The following is a 14,095-nucleotide window of genomic DNA, read 5'->3' as shown; positions in this document are numbered from 1 at the left end:
AACAGGTTATGTTGATTGAAAATGCTTTTATCAAGATATACACGTCTAGCTTAGAATGTGTGTGAATTCAAACTACTTGACCATATTGACCAAAGGCTGCATTCTAGGTTAGGAGAAAATGACTGAAAGCTACTAAAAACTAGCTTTTTCTGTCCAACTGTAGTCGCCATAATAACTACAACGATACAAAAGCAAGTTTAATCCACTTTTGTATTAACTGCTTACTAAAGATAGTTTACCGACTTCTTTAGTGAAGTAAATCTGCATGATTATTATCATCAGTATTGCTATGAGAATTAATTAAAGTATTATTCGAATGAAAGGGAGATGGGTCAAATTGAAACTTGTGAAGATCAGGAACTTATAAATCTAATAAGCTCTTAGTTACTCTATAATTGCTCTCGGTAGATGTCAAATTTAAGTAACTTCTGTAGTTAATGTGAAGTTACTATGGCTCACAACCTGAAGAAAGAAAGAAAGAGCATTTTAAGACACAACAAAATTTATATAGTACGCATTATGAAGATTACTAAAGCGTTTGACAATGAGCATGTTCCACAAAGCATAACACACGTGATAAATTGACTATAAATATTAGAAAAAAACTATTGAATATTAAAAAAATAATAATCTTCCTCCAGTAGGCTGCTTTTTCCCACAAATTGTGGTTTTTTTTTTGAATGGAGCAAAAATCTAGTGTCTAGTCTATTACAATGGCTAATATTATATGCTACAAATATCCTTGTCAGGTGGCCATATCCTCTTCATGGTTAGTTTGTAAGACACTAAATTCTGAAATCAAAATTTTTCTCTTTGGTTAAGTTGTAACAAGCAACCATCCTGCTGTGACCTTTAATTGTAACAAGACTATTTCTAAATACTAATTTCTATTTGATTTTTTTATTCAGACAATGGCTAACTTCAATGAGGAAAATCCAGCAAAGTTTGTTACTCCCGACGGAACACAAAGTCCAGCGCAATCCAATATAACTGGTTATCAAGAAACGATTGTACAACCTCCACCTGTGACAGTATACGTTCCAAACGCTGGCATCACAGGACAAGGTCATCCCGATGTCATAAATGTTACTGGTCTACCAGAGAGTCAATCTTTGCTAAATCAACCTGTTGGAAGTTATGGAACACAAGAAAGAACTGTTAGAACTCAAGAAATTCCACTGGAACAGCGTGCATCTTCAAAAGTAACTGCTGCCCGACAGGAAACAGAGAAAACAAGATTGAACTTAGCAACAGGACGTGTAGAATAATTTTTAACCTGTTTTTGACATTTGAAATACGAAAAATATTTTTTTCTGATGATATGAATTAATGTAGAATACAAATTAAACTGAATATTTTATACCTCTAGGATAATAAAAAAACAGGGAAGAGAATACAAAACAGGAAGAAAAGTTGCATTTTTTGCGTTTCAACATGAGAATAATAAGAGTTCAAAACTGTTAACAATTTTTTTCAACTGAAATTAAGGAGCAACATTAAAACTTAAAACGAACAGTGAGGGATGTTGCCCTCCCTCAATACCTCGGTCTTTACGCTAAAGTTTGACTTTTTATTCAATTATTTAACAATAACTCCTGATACACAAGGGCCGTTTAATTAGAATAAAACGCTTTTTAAAAAGTCAAAAAACAATTTAGGGTGAAGTATGAGGTATTGATGAGGGGGCAACCACCCTAATATGCGTAATAATTTCTGTACGTTTTAATGTTGCTCCTTACTTTAAGTTGAAAAGCTTGTTTTTCATTTAATCTCTGATAGTATCTGAACTAATGTCTGAAAATCCAGCTCCCCCTCCATGAAAAATTCCCTTCCTCTACATAAACTCCTCCATAGAAGATCCTCCCGTATAAGCATTACCTCCAGAAAAATCCCCCCTTCTCCAGAAAATCTCTTTATGCTTCCCAATAGCCAACACTATATGTAAATAATGGATGAAGTTCATGACTTGCAGCCCTTCCCCCGGTGGCTGTGGGATTCAGGTCATTCTTAAAGATATAGTCATTTTCGACTATGCTTAACAAAATGGCTATCTGAAAATTTTGATCAGCAATAGGTTTCCCTGATACGCTGAATCTGATGGTGTGATTTTCGTTAAGATCACTTGATTTCCCCCTTTTTCAAAAATATATTTTGAATAAGCATCGAAATTCAATTCTTTTGATGTATCTATTATTATAAAGACTCTGTTTCTTACAGTTTCGGTTACTATTGAGCCGCATCGCTACTTACAGTTCGTTGCCATGAACTGTTTGATCTGATGTACTAAGTTTAAAGTAATTTGAATAAAATTTCAACTCGGACTTGAATGAAAGGGTATTACTTAAAAGTGTAAAAATCTTTGGATCTAACCTGAAATTCTGTTAAAGTAGGCAGATTAATACACTTAGACTTGTTTTGGGATTACAAAGCAAGCTGGGTTTGGTTACTCTGCTGAATACACACACTAGTGAAAAAAAAGTATGCAAGTTTGCCAATTGTCCAAGTTTGAAGAACTTTACCCTCTTGTAATTTATTAAATGAAATAGCAAGTTTTTTTGTTTTTTGTTTTTTTGTTAATAAACAATTACCCCTTCCTCAATACCACGCTCTTTACGCAAAAGTTTTATTTAGAACTTTTAAAAAAGCTTATTATTCTAATAGCTATTCTAAAATAATTGGAACAAAATATCAAACTTTTACGTAAAGAGCGAGTTATTGCGGAGGGGACAACCCCCTCATATACGCAATAATTTCTGGTCGTTTTGTTTTGACGTTGCTCCTTACTTTCAGTTAATAAAACTAGTTTTTTATTTAATTTCTGATCGTTTTTTAATTACTACTGGGAAACCCGGCTCCTCCTCTATGTAACATTTACTCCCCCACAAAAAATTTCTCCATGGAGATCCTCCCATGTACCCCCTCCCCTCCACCATAAAAATCTCCCTTGAAGAACTGTATACCTCCCAATAACCAATACTATATGTAAACAATGGGCAAAGTTCAAAGTTTTCAGCCCTTCCCCTGGGGAATCTGGGGTTTAAGTCATCCTAAAGGACTTAGTTATTACATTTATTGACTATGCTGAATAAATGGCTATTTCAAAATTTTGATCGGGTGACTTTGGGGAAAAATTAGGTATGGGAGGGGCCAAGCTGCTTTTATTTTTGGTCGCTTAAAAAGGGCACTAGAGCTTCTGGTTTCCGATCAAATAAGCCCTCTCTCGATCACTGGTTCGATGATATCAACCCACTGATCACCTTCTAACATCACTGGTTCGATGTATCGACCCTAAAAATAAAACAAAAATAAAAACAAAGAAACAAATAAATATGCATCCGTGATCTTTCTTCCGGCAAAAAAATGCAAAATTCCACATTTTTTTTGCATAGGAACTTGAAACTTCTACAGTAGGGTTCTCTGGTATGCTGAATCTAATTGTGCAATTTTCATTAATATCACTGGATGTCTTGTGGTTGGTTCTTCCTTTTTTCAAAAATTGGGCAAATTTTCTCAGGCTCGTAATTTTTGATGGGTAACATTAAATTTGATGAATTGTAAATATTTTGAATAAGCATCAAAATTTAATTCTTTTGATGTATTTATCGTCATCACTGCTCTGTCTCTTAAAGTTTCGGTTACTAGTGAGCCGCATCGCTCCTTACTTACACTTATCACGTTACCACGAAACATTTGATTCAGAGTAAAGAGAAATTAAAAGAGAGATAAATATAACGCATTTTATTGAGATTTTTACAATTGTGTCAATTATTTTCCCCCAGTATTTTTGTTGGGGGCGGGGGCAATGAATCATGATCCCTTATCTATAGGGAAAATTACCATAAAAAAAAATTCGTCGACATATTCGCCTTCAGAATCGTCAGAACGATTACCCAATAATCAATTTTTGATATTTCAGACCCCCCTCCTAATAAATATTTGAAAGGGTGTATTTTCACTGAGATGATCATTTTTGTTAAGGAAATTTTTATGCCTACTAAACTTGAATGTAAAAACAGAGTGGAAGTAGGTAGTAGTAGCCCTCTTTCATAGCTAAGAGATCATTGAATAAAAAATAACGTAGAAACGTACTGTTAACAAAGGGCAAAACTTTCTCCAGAAAAAGAAGTTTGGATTAAAATGTATGCAATGACAAATCTATTATTTATGTTGATTCTAAATAAGCACTATCTATTAATTTTGTTGTTTGTTCGGTACTTGTATGATAAACGCTCTACCGCTCAAGTTGGTTCATTCATTGACACATTATAGAACCTTTTTTTCGTTAATTTCTTTCAACTTAGCGTGAGACAAGACAAAGAGAAGTGACAGAATAGGTGGAAAACATGTAATTTGGGTCATGTATTTGCACATTGGAGGAGGGTGGGGGTAAATGCAGAATAATTGTAGCTAATACATCAGGCATGCAGACCCAAGTAGTGTTGGGCATCTACGTCCGGCCCGTACGTCAATTATGGCCTCTACGTCTAGCCGGCACGCCTTTTATGACCTCTATGTCTGGCCGGCACGCCCCTTGTACCCTCTCTACGTACGGCCGGCACGCCTCCTATGGACAGCAATACTGCAACAATTCTATTATCTTTTTTATTAAGAGTCATTTGGAGTACCCAGTCCCTCGTCTGCATCTGCTGCTCTATTTTTGGATTTATTTATGAGACATTTGTGTGTTATTAAAATGCCCCATCTAAGGATTAAAATAAAAAGAATCAGATTTCTATGCTGATTTCAAATATAAAAGTTTCATCAAGTTTAGTCCTACCCATCAAAAGTTACGAGCCTGAAAAAAATTTGCCTTATTTTCGAAAAAAGGGGGAAACATCCCCTAAAAGTCATAGAACTTTAACGAAAATCACACCATCAGATTCAGTTTATCAGAGAACCCTACTATAAAAGTTTGAAGCTCCTATATGCAAGCATGTGGAATTTTGTGTTTTTTTGCCAGAAGAAAGATCACGGATTTATGAGACATTTGTATGTTATTAAAATGCCCCATATTAAGATCAATAGAATTAGATTTCTATGCTGATTTCAAATATAAAAATTTTATCAAGTTTAGTCCTAGCCATCAAACGTTACGCGCCTGAAAAAATTGCCTTATTTTCGAAAAAAGAGGGGAAAACCCCCTAAAAGTCATAGAACTTCAATGAAAGTCACACCATCAAATTCAGCGTGTCAGAAAACCCTACTTTAGAAGTTTCAAGCTCCTATATGCAAGCATGCGGAATTTTGTAATTTTTGCCTGAAGAAAGATCACGGATGCGTATTTGTTTTTTTTTGTGTTTTTTTTTCCAGGGGTGATCGAAGAGAACCAGTGGTTCTAGAATATCACAATATGGCTTATTCGAAGGGAAATTAAAGTTCTAGTGCCCTTTTTAAGTGACAAAAAAATGGAGAGCAGCTAGGACCCCTACGACGCTAATTTTTTCCCAAAGTCACCCGATCAAAACTTTTAGATAACCATTTTGTTCAGGATGGTCTACAAATACAATAACTATGTCATTGAGGATGACTTAATCCCCCACAGTCCCCGGGGAAGGTCTGCAGGTTATGAACTTTGCCCAATGTTTACATATAGCATTGGCTATTGGAAGTATACAGAAGTTTTCCGGAGGGATTTTTTTTGGTAGTGGGGAGGGGATGGGGGGTCGCGTGTTACGTGGGAGGATCTTTCCATGGAGGAAGCTTTCATGGGGGAAGGGACATTGCTAAGAAGGGGGTGCCGGACATCCCAGCATTATTTTAAAAAAAAACGATCAGAAATTAAACAATAAAAACAACGATTTTTTCAACTGAAAGTAAGGAGCAACATCAAAATTTAAAACGAACAGAAATTAATATGTATATTATTGGGTTCACCCCCTACTCATTATTTCTCTCTTTACCCTTTAGTTCTTTTGTACTTTGATCAGAGCTATTTATTCTAATTAACGGCCTTTATGATTAAGGGGTGTTTCTTAAAGAATTGGAACAAAATTTGAACTTAGCGTAAAGAGCGAGGTATTGACTAGGGGGCGAACCCCCTAATATACGTAATAAAAATATACGAATATAGAAGTTCGTTTCGTAAGTTAATTCGTAAGTTACGTCAGAACAAAATTTCGAGAAAACTATTTAGCCAAAAAAAAGTAAAAGTAATATGCAAATTTTCTTTTTGATTATTCATGTAGGGTGAGCCAAAATAAAAGCTGCATTAACTCAAAAACGTTCAGAAATTAAATAGAAAAAACAAGTTTTTTTTAACTGAAAGTATGGAGCGACGTTAAAACTTAAAACGAACAGAAATTGTTCCGTATATGAAAGGGGCTGCCCCCTCCTCTATCCCTCGCTCTTTACGCTAAAGTTTGCCTCTGTCTCACAACTTTGTTTTTTTAAACAATAAAAATGGTTTTAGTTTCAATAGATAAACTTTATTCCATTATTACTGAATAGAATGCAGAATGTTTCCAAAAATAAATAAAACTAAAGATAAATCCTAAAAGTTTCACCAAAATTAGTTCTACCCATCAAAAGTTAGGCGCCTGAGAAAATTTGCCTGATTTTTAAAAAAAGGAAGAAACACCCCTTAAAAGTTATAAAACCTTTATGAAAATCACACCATCAAATTCAGCATGTTAGAGAACCCTACTGTATAGGTTTCAAGCTCCTATCTCCAAAAATGTGTAATTTCGTATTTTTTTGCCAGATGAAAGATCACGGATGCGTGTTTATTTGTTTTGTGTTTTTTTTTCCAGGGGTGAGCGTATCGACCCAGTGGTCCTAGAATATCGCGAAAAGGCTCATTCGAAAGGAAATTAAAAGTTCTAGTGCCTTTTTTAAGTTACCAAAAAATGGAGGGCAACCAAGCCCCCTCCCACACTCACTTTTTTCCCAAAGTCTCCCGATCAAAATTTTGAGATAGCCATTTTCTTCAGCATGGTCGAAAATATAGCATCTGCGCGAAAGCCGAGCAGGCTAAACCAAGCGTCTATGGATCTCGCAAAACAACAGCAACATATCAGCACGATCACCACTTTTTTCTGTTTACTTTTTTGCTAGAAGAATAATGAAGTCTGAAGAATAATGAAGGGTTTTAGTAATAGTAGAGAAGCAGTGCTTGTAAGACTGGCAGTGCAAATAGCAAAGAAAACAGCTGAAAATAGAAATGCCGAGTAAGTAGAAGTTGTATTTTTGTGTCTGTCTGAACCTGACTTACAAGGGGCCTACAGTATTCACAGGTTCAATTTATGCAGTCTCTGTTAGAATGAACTACTCACTTCAAGTGGAGGACCAGGCTTATAGATCATTATCTACTCTACAACCCTAGACCCAAACGACTTTCTTCCATTCAGTATTTCTTGAGATATTTCAAGATATTGAACCTGTGAAGCACATTGAACCATTGTAGCCTTCCTGTAGCAGACCAGACATTGATAAAAGAGTGTTCTAATTTGCGTCAGCTCAGATATAGAAAGAGGAGTGTTACCAAGACTTTTGGTCTTGGGTATTTCGTGGAGTCGTGGGTACTGCAATCACATCCCTAAGCAGTAAAAACTACTTTGTCGAGTTTATGCTACGAAACAACTGGTTCACATTCCATCTCCAGATTCAATTGTTTTCATTTTGTGGGGTACTCAAAGATTTCTGCCGTTTTTTGGTTTCAGTAATTTGGGGTTGCTGTTGCGCTAAGCTGGAATCATCGTATGTTCTGTCTATATCTTGCTCCAGTCAGGTCTTACTCTTTTCATTAGTTGGGGAATTTCTGATAAATCTGAATAAATCTGAGGAGAATTTCTGATAAATCTGAATTTTTGATAGAACTTCTGATAAATCACAACATTTTCATCCCAAACCGCAAAGGTTTGAATCCTGTCGGCAAAATTTTTTGGCAGTTTCGAAAAGGCTATGAACTCGAGAAAACACTGATGTTGAGTTTTTACAATTGGAGGTGCTGGCTCACTACAGCCTGTTGGAATTTTCGCAAAAATTTATGATTCCAGTACAAACAAAATATCTGCATTAGACAATGTAAAAGACAAATTATGTATTTCCTATTTCAGGTTTGGTCAAGCAGCTAAAGGCAGTGATGCAGTCGTCGGACAACCTACTGCTGTAAGAAGCTCAGCTGAGTCGACGAAAGCTTACGAAGATACTCAGATTGACAAAGACCCTTCTGTTAATAAATCCGAGCTTCTAGGGTTTCATGAATTGTAACTATTATTCACTGATGATGTCTCTGAACTAGAGCCATTTGTGCCATTTGACACGCCATTCAGTAGAGTGACTGAAACTCTTGTAGCCAATGAACAGATCAGTGATAGTGAAGTTTTGAGGAATGACAGTAGTCCTAAGGAAAACAGATCCGATTGTGTATTGGTAGAGATCAGGTGCAAGAATACAGTCAAGACATACGAAAACAAAGAAATATGGAAGCAAGAATTGTGTCAGCAAATGGGAACACAAATCATGAAATAAATGACACTGAACAACAAGAAAATATGAATATACAGCACCCTAGAAGAAAAAAAAAACAGAAGTGAAGAGGCAAAAAAAAGACATTGAGACCAGAAATGAAATCTGGGAAAGCTTTTGGAAAGAAGTCTACTGTTAAGCAACTGTTCATGAATACTTTTGAGCTTAAATCGGATTTTTACCTAACTGAATTGAGCAAGAAGATGAAAAGTGGGCTAGTTGGCGAGCACATAATGGATTTCAGGGGTAGGCAGAGTTCTCACAACAAGCTACCACCAGAATTAGTTGAGAATATGAAAAATTACATCATTTCTTTTAGACCCTCTACGCCACACTACCGTCGCAAAAATGTACCAAACACCAGATATCTGCCTTCTTCTTTGACGGTTGATCTCATTCATCAGGACTTTGTTACTAAGAATCCAATACCAGTTGTGTTGCACGACACTTACAGATGTCAGTTGAAAGAAATGAACATTTCGTTAAAGATGCCAGCGTGCAATGTTTGTCCTGAGTGTGAAAAGTACAATCTCATGGAGAAAGATGATAGCAGTACAGAAAACAGCAACGATGAAGGTGTTAATGGAGAATATTAACCTTCAACTGCTGCTGCAAAAAAGACTGCATGACGCTGATGTTTCCAGGCAAAACTGGCAAGAACACATTGAACAGGCAGGGAAGGCTGCACATGCCTATCAACGTGACGCAGCCGAAAGCGAAGAAACTGGAATACGTGTATTCGCAGTTGACTTGCAAAAAGTGATTCTGTTACCCGACATGCTGGGGAACAAAGAAGCAATATTCCTTAGCCTTCTTGTTGTCTTCAATGATCGCCCTTGTTGACCAGTACGATGCAGCGTCTGTAGGAAAAGGCCGTTCTTTTTGTGTGCTGCGGCACGAAGCTTCGAGGGGCAGGGGTGCCAAAGACATAGTGGATTCTGTTTATACTGTAGTTACAGCAGAGAGAGATGTCCAGGAATTCATATTCTGGGTGGACAATTGTTTAAGTCAGAATAAGAACTGTGTGCTTTATACTTCTCTTGTGATGATGGTCAACAGAGAAGGAGGGCCCAAGAGGACAACGTTAAAGTATCTGACAAAAGGTCACACGCACAATGCAGAGGACGGCATACACGGCAACATTGAAACGAAAATGAAAAAAGAGGACATGCTATGATTTCCCTGACTTTGTTGAGTTTGTTGCAAACTGCAGGAAGAGAGGTTCTGTAATAACTTACCTTAATTACCGTCGCACTTCGGAGCGAAATAAGGTCCAATTCTGGATCTGTTTGGCTCCGTTGTTGAGATGGCAGTTAAAAAACTTTACACAAAAATATAAAAAGAGGGTTGTGACTGACTGTGTTTATAGCCGATTGACGCGCCTTCCCACTAAGAGAGCGCTAGGAGAAATGCAATCTAAGCCCACTTGGTAACGGTGACCCCCGATACGTATGATCAAGGGGACCTCTGTAGTTTAGAGTAGACACCGCCGCACAACGTCAATTTCAGATAGAGTATGCGCGTTGACTGGTATGACAAGCAGCATCAGCATCCTAGCACAACTCTGTTGTATGTACACATATACCAATCACTATTTGTGAGACAACGATGATGGACAGCTCCAGTTGTATCTTGAAGGTTTGGCTTCCCATTCTTTGTCGAGTCTCCTTTTAAAAACTTCAGCTGATGTTGAATACACTGTCTCCTCGCTTAAACAGTTCCAATCATTAACTACCATCAATACAGCTAAAGGGTTTCAGGGATTGGTAATCCAAGAAAAGAAACCCAGGTAAAAAGGATTCACCCCTACTAAAGTTATAGTCAATTTTTGCAGCTACCTTTCAAAAGGAGTTCCGTGGTATGAATTTGAAAAACAAGAAGAAATCTTAATAAGAGGGCTGTGGATGGGGAAAATTTCAATGGAAGGATTAAAAAAGATTTTTCAAAAAAATTGAATTTTAAATATAATTTGTAATTTAGCTCGTTTTATCGTTTTTATCACTGTATACGGGAGATCATTTGCATATATCATAAGTATCGTGCGAATTTTGGTTAAAAAATTTAAAAAAGAGAAATGTAAAAATATATGGCACCAATTAGTTACAAAGACGTATCTTTCCCTTTGAAGATGGAGTTGTCCTTGAGAATCAGCAGATTCTTGTTACTTGAATTTTTACGAACAAAAAGCGTTGTCAAACTTAACTCATTTGTTTCGCTGATTTATTTTTATTATATCAAGCAGCTTCCAGAGCCCAGCTCTGTTCCAAGGGGCGTTCAAAGCCAGAAAAAAACTTCAATTGTTAACACGCTGCGTCCGATGAAGCTAGTAAATCGAAGGAAATTTTGGAAGGAGCTTTTAGTTTTCGACGAAAGCCTCGATCTGATCAAGGATAAACACGACCCATACAAAGAATAAACCTCTCTGAAAAGCTATATGTTTAGTTCTACGTTCTTTTTATTCGAAGTATTAATATATCTTCATTTTTACTTCAAGATCTTTATTTAAAATAAAATTTGGTGTAGATACTAGTTTTTGGCGGTGGAATACTCGTTTATTAGCCAAGAAAACCTCTGCCAAAACCTAGTATCTACATTTAGTGAAGTTTTAAAAGTCTGAAAAAAATGCTTCTCACTACTAAGCCGACTCCGGAATACCTATTGACGAAGTTATGTATCATCATCAGCTGTTCCAGATTAGAAAATGAAGAAAAATCACTATTTGACGATTTTCTCGGAAACTTGAAAAATGTAGATACTTGGTTTTGACAGAGGACAGACGAAGGGTGATCGTAAAAACTCCATTTAACATCTCCATTGAAAGGTCCGGAAAATATGTCTTTGAGGATGACAACATCCCTACAGCCCTCAGGGCAAGGGTTATAAGTTATGTCCTGAGGGGATATAAGGTATATATAGAAAGGGTGGTCGTAAAAACTCCATTTCCCTAGGAGTTATGCCCTGGGGGAAAATTAGGTTTTTTATAGAAAGGACGGTTGTATAGACTTCGGAAGGGGCTCATTTGATTGGAAATCAGATGTTCTAGTACCCTCTTTAACATTCAGAGTAATCGGAGGGTGGATACCCCCACACCTCGCATTTTCCCGAAATGCATCTGATAGAAATTTTGAGATGGCCATTTTTTATCGAAGAAACTTCGAAAACAGCTCATTCGATTGGAAATGGAAAGAGCCAGTGCCATTTTTAATAGTCGGAAATGATTGGAGGGCTGGAAATTTTGAGATGACCATTTGTTATCAAAGAAACTTCGAAAACAGCTCATTCGATTTGAAGTGGAAAGAGCCACCATAAACATTTTGATTACTAAATATCAGTATATGTATATTAAACTGACAATGCACGTTCGTTTGTATTTTTTTTTCAGTAAAGCGCAAATTATGTTATTGCCTTCGGAAGGCATAGGGGTTTTGAGCCCAACTCGTGTTAATTTCTGCTCGTTTTGAGTTTGACTCGGTTATTTATTGTAATTTCTGTTCGTTTTGGGTTTCATTTATTTATTGATGCTGATTTGTGGTAGTTTCACGCTTGGTAGATTATTTTATTTTTGCTCATTTTTGGTTTAATGGAGTTCTTTACTTTTCTTTGAAAAACTTGTTTTGTGGAAAAAGTTTTTTTAATTAATACTGAAAAAAATGGCTATGGATTGTTAGTTTAGTATAGGCCTACTTACACTGATACATATTCCTTAAAGTTTAAAAAAAAAAGTTAAAAAAGTTAAAACACTTTAAGCGTATTTTGTTTATTTAAATCATACAATAAATAAGCCAGTCAAACTCAAAATGAGCGAAAATTAACATGAGCAGGGCTGACAACCTCCATGCCTTCTCAAGACCAGAACATAATTTGCACTTTACTGAAGACGAAATACATTTTAATGTTTTCACTTTGTTTTTACTTGTTAAAAATGTTTTTCTTGATATATGAAGGGGGAAATCCTCCCCCTCCACTCCAATTACAGCGCGAGTGTCTGGTGCCCTTTTTAAGAGTAATGAGAGATTTGAGAACAAGTAGCCCTTCTCTCAAGTCCATTCATTTTTCAAACATGCCCACCCCTTACAATTATGCAATTGACCCATTATTTTTTAAAACTGAATGTTGTTTCAAAATAAATAAAAAGGCATTGAGTTAAATGGTTGCTAATAAGACACCTCAGCAATATATCAAGAACGACTGGGGGTATTAAGTTGAAACTTTTGGGATACTACTATTACTACTTCTGCTCTTACAATTTCAATAAATAAAAGAATGTAAGTGTATCCAGTTTATCAAAGACCATAGATAGAATCATTTGGGAATGATATTAAGTTCTATTTTTCAGGTCGACTTCAGAAGCTATAAAATGAAATTAAAAAATACTGTTTGTGTCAGGATTAAAAACTGTTCAAAAAGTTTCTACAACGTACAAATAGCAACCCATACCATGGATTCTTATAAAATATTAAATAAAAAATAAAAATTTTTTTAACTGAAAGTAAGAAGTGACATTAAAACTTAAAAGGAACAGAAATTATTCCGTATATGAAAGGGGCTGCCCCCTCTTCAATCCCTCTCTTTTTACGCTAAAGTTTGACTCAGTCTCACAACTTTGTTTTTCAAAACAACAAGCGGCTTTAGCGTAAAGTGAGGGGTTGAGGAGGTTGACTTTGGGAAAAAAATGAGCGTAGAAGGGGGTCTAGTTGCCCTCCATTTTTTTTGGTCTCTTAAAAAGGGAGCTAAAACTTTTAATTTAACTTCGAATGAGCCCTCCTACGATATTCTAGGACCGCTGGGTCGATACGATCACCCCTGGGGAAAAAAAAACAAATAAACACGCATCCGTAGTCTTTCTTCTGGCAAAAAATACAAATTCCACATTTTTGCAGATAGGAGCTTGAAACCTCTACAGTAGTGTTCTCTGTTTCGCTGAATCTGATGGTGTGATTTTCAGTAGGGTTCTATATCTTATAGGGGTGTTTCCCCCTTTTTTCGAAAATCAGGTAAATTTTGTCAGGCGCGTAACTTTTGATGGGTTGAACTAAACTTGAGGAAACTTATATATTTAAATCAGCATAAAAATTTGATTCTTTTGATAAATCTATTGGTTTCAAGATTCCGTTTTTTAGAGTTTCGGTTACTATTGAGCCGTGTCGCTCCTTACTTACAGTTCGTTACCACGAACTGTTTGAAAACTGAAAAGATATACTATATTTTTTTCCATGAAAAAGATTGTCCATAAAAAACAAAAATAAATTAATTTAAAACTTTTTCCACAAGACAAATTTTTCAAAGAAAAGTAAAGAGCTCCATAAGGCCAAGAATGAGCAAAAATAAAGTAAAATAATCTTCTAAGCGTGAAAAAATCACAAATCACTATCAATAAATAAATGAAACTCAAACGAATAGAAATTGCAATAAATAGCCGAGTCAAAGTCAAAACGAGCAAAAATCAATATGTGTAGGGTTGATAACCCCTATGCCTTCTCAAGACCAGAAAACATATTGCGCTTTGAGATGTAGAGGCTCCCTTGGATCTTTTAAAAATAATTTGAAAAATTTTTTATTGAATTTCAATAAATTGAGTTTATTAATAATTGAGATTTCTTTTTTTTTAAATTATTATCAATATTATCTC

Source organism: Artemia sp. Qi Xiang Cuo, chromosome 15 (genome assembly GCF_049724085.1).
Source record: "Artemia sp. Qi Xiang Cuo chromosome 15, ASM4972408v1, whole genome shotgun sequence".
NCBI lineage: Eukaryota > Metazoa > Arthropoda > Branchiopoda > Anostraca > Artemiidae > Artemia > Artemia sp. Qi Xiang Cuo.
This window is presented reverse-complemented; position numbering follows the sequence as displayed.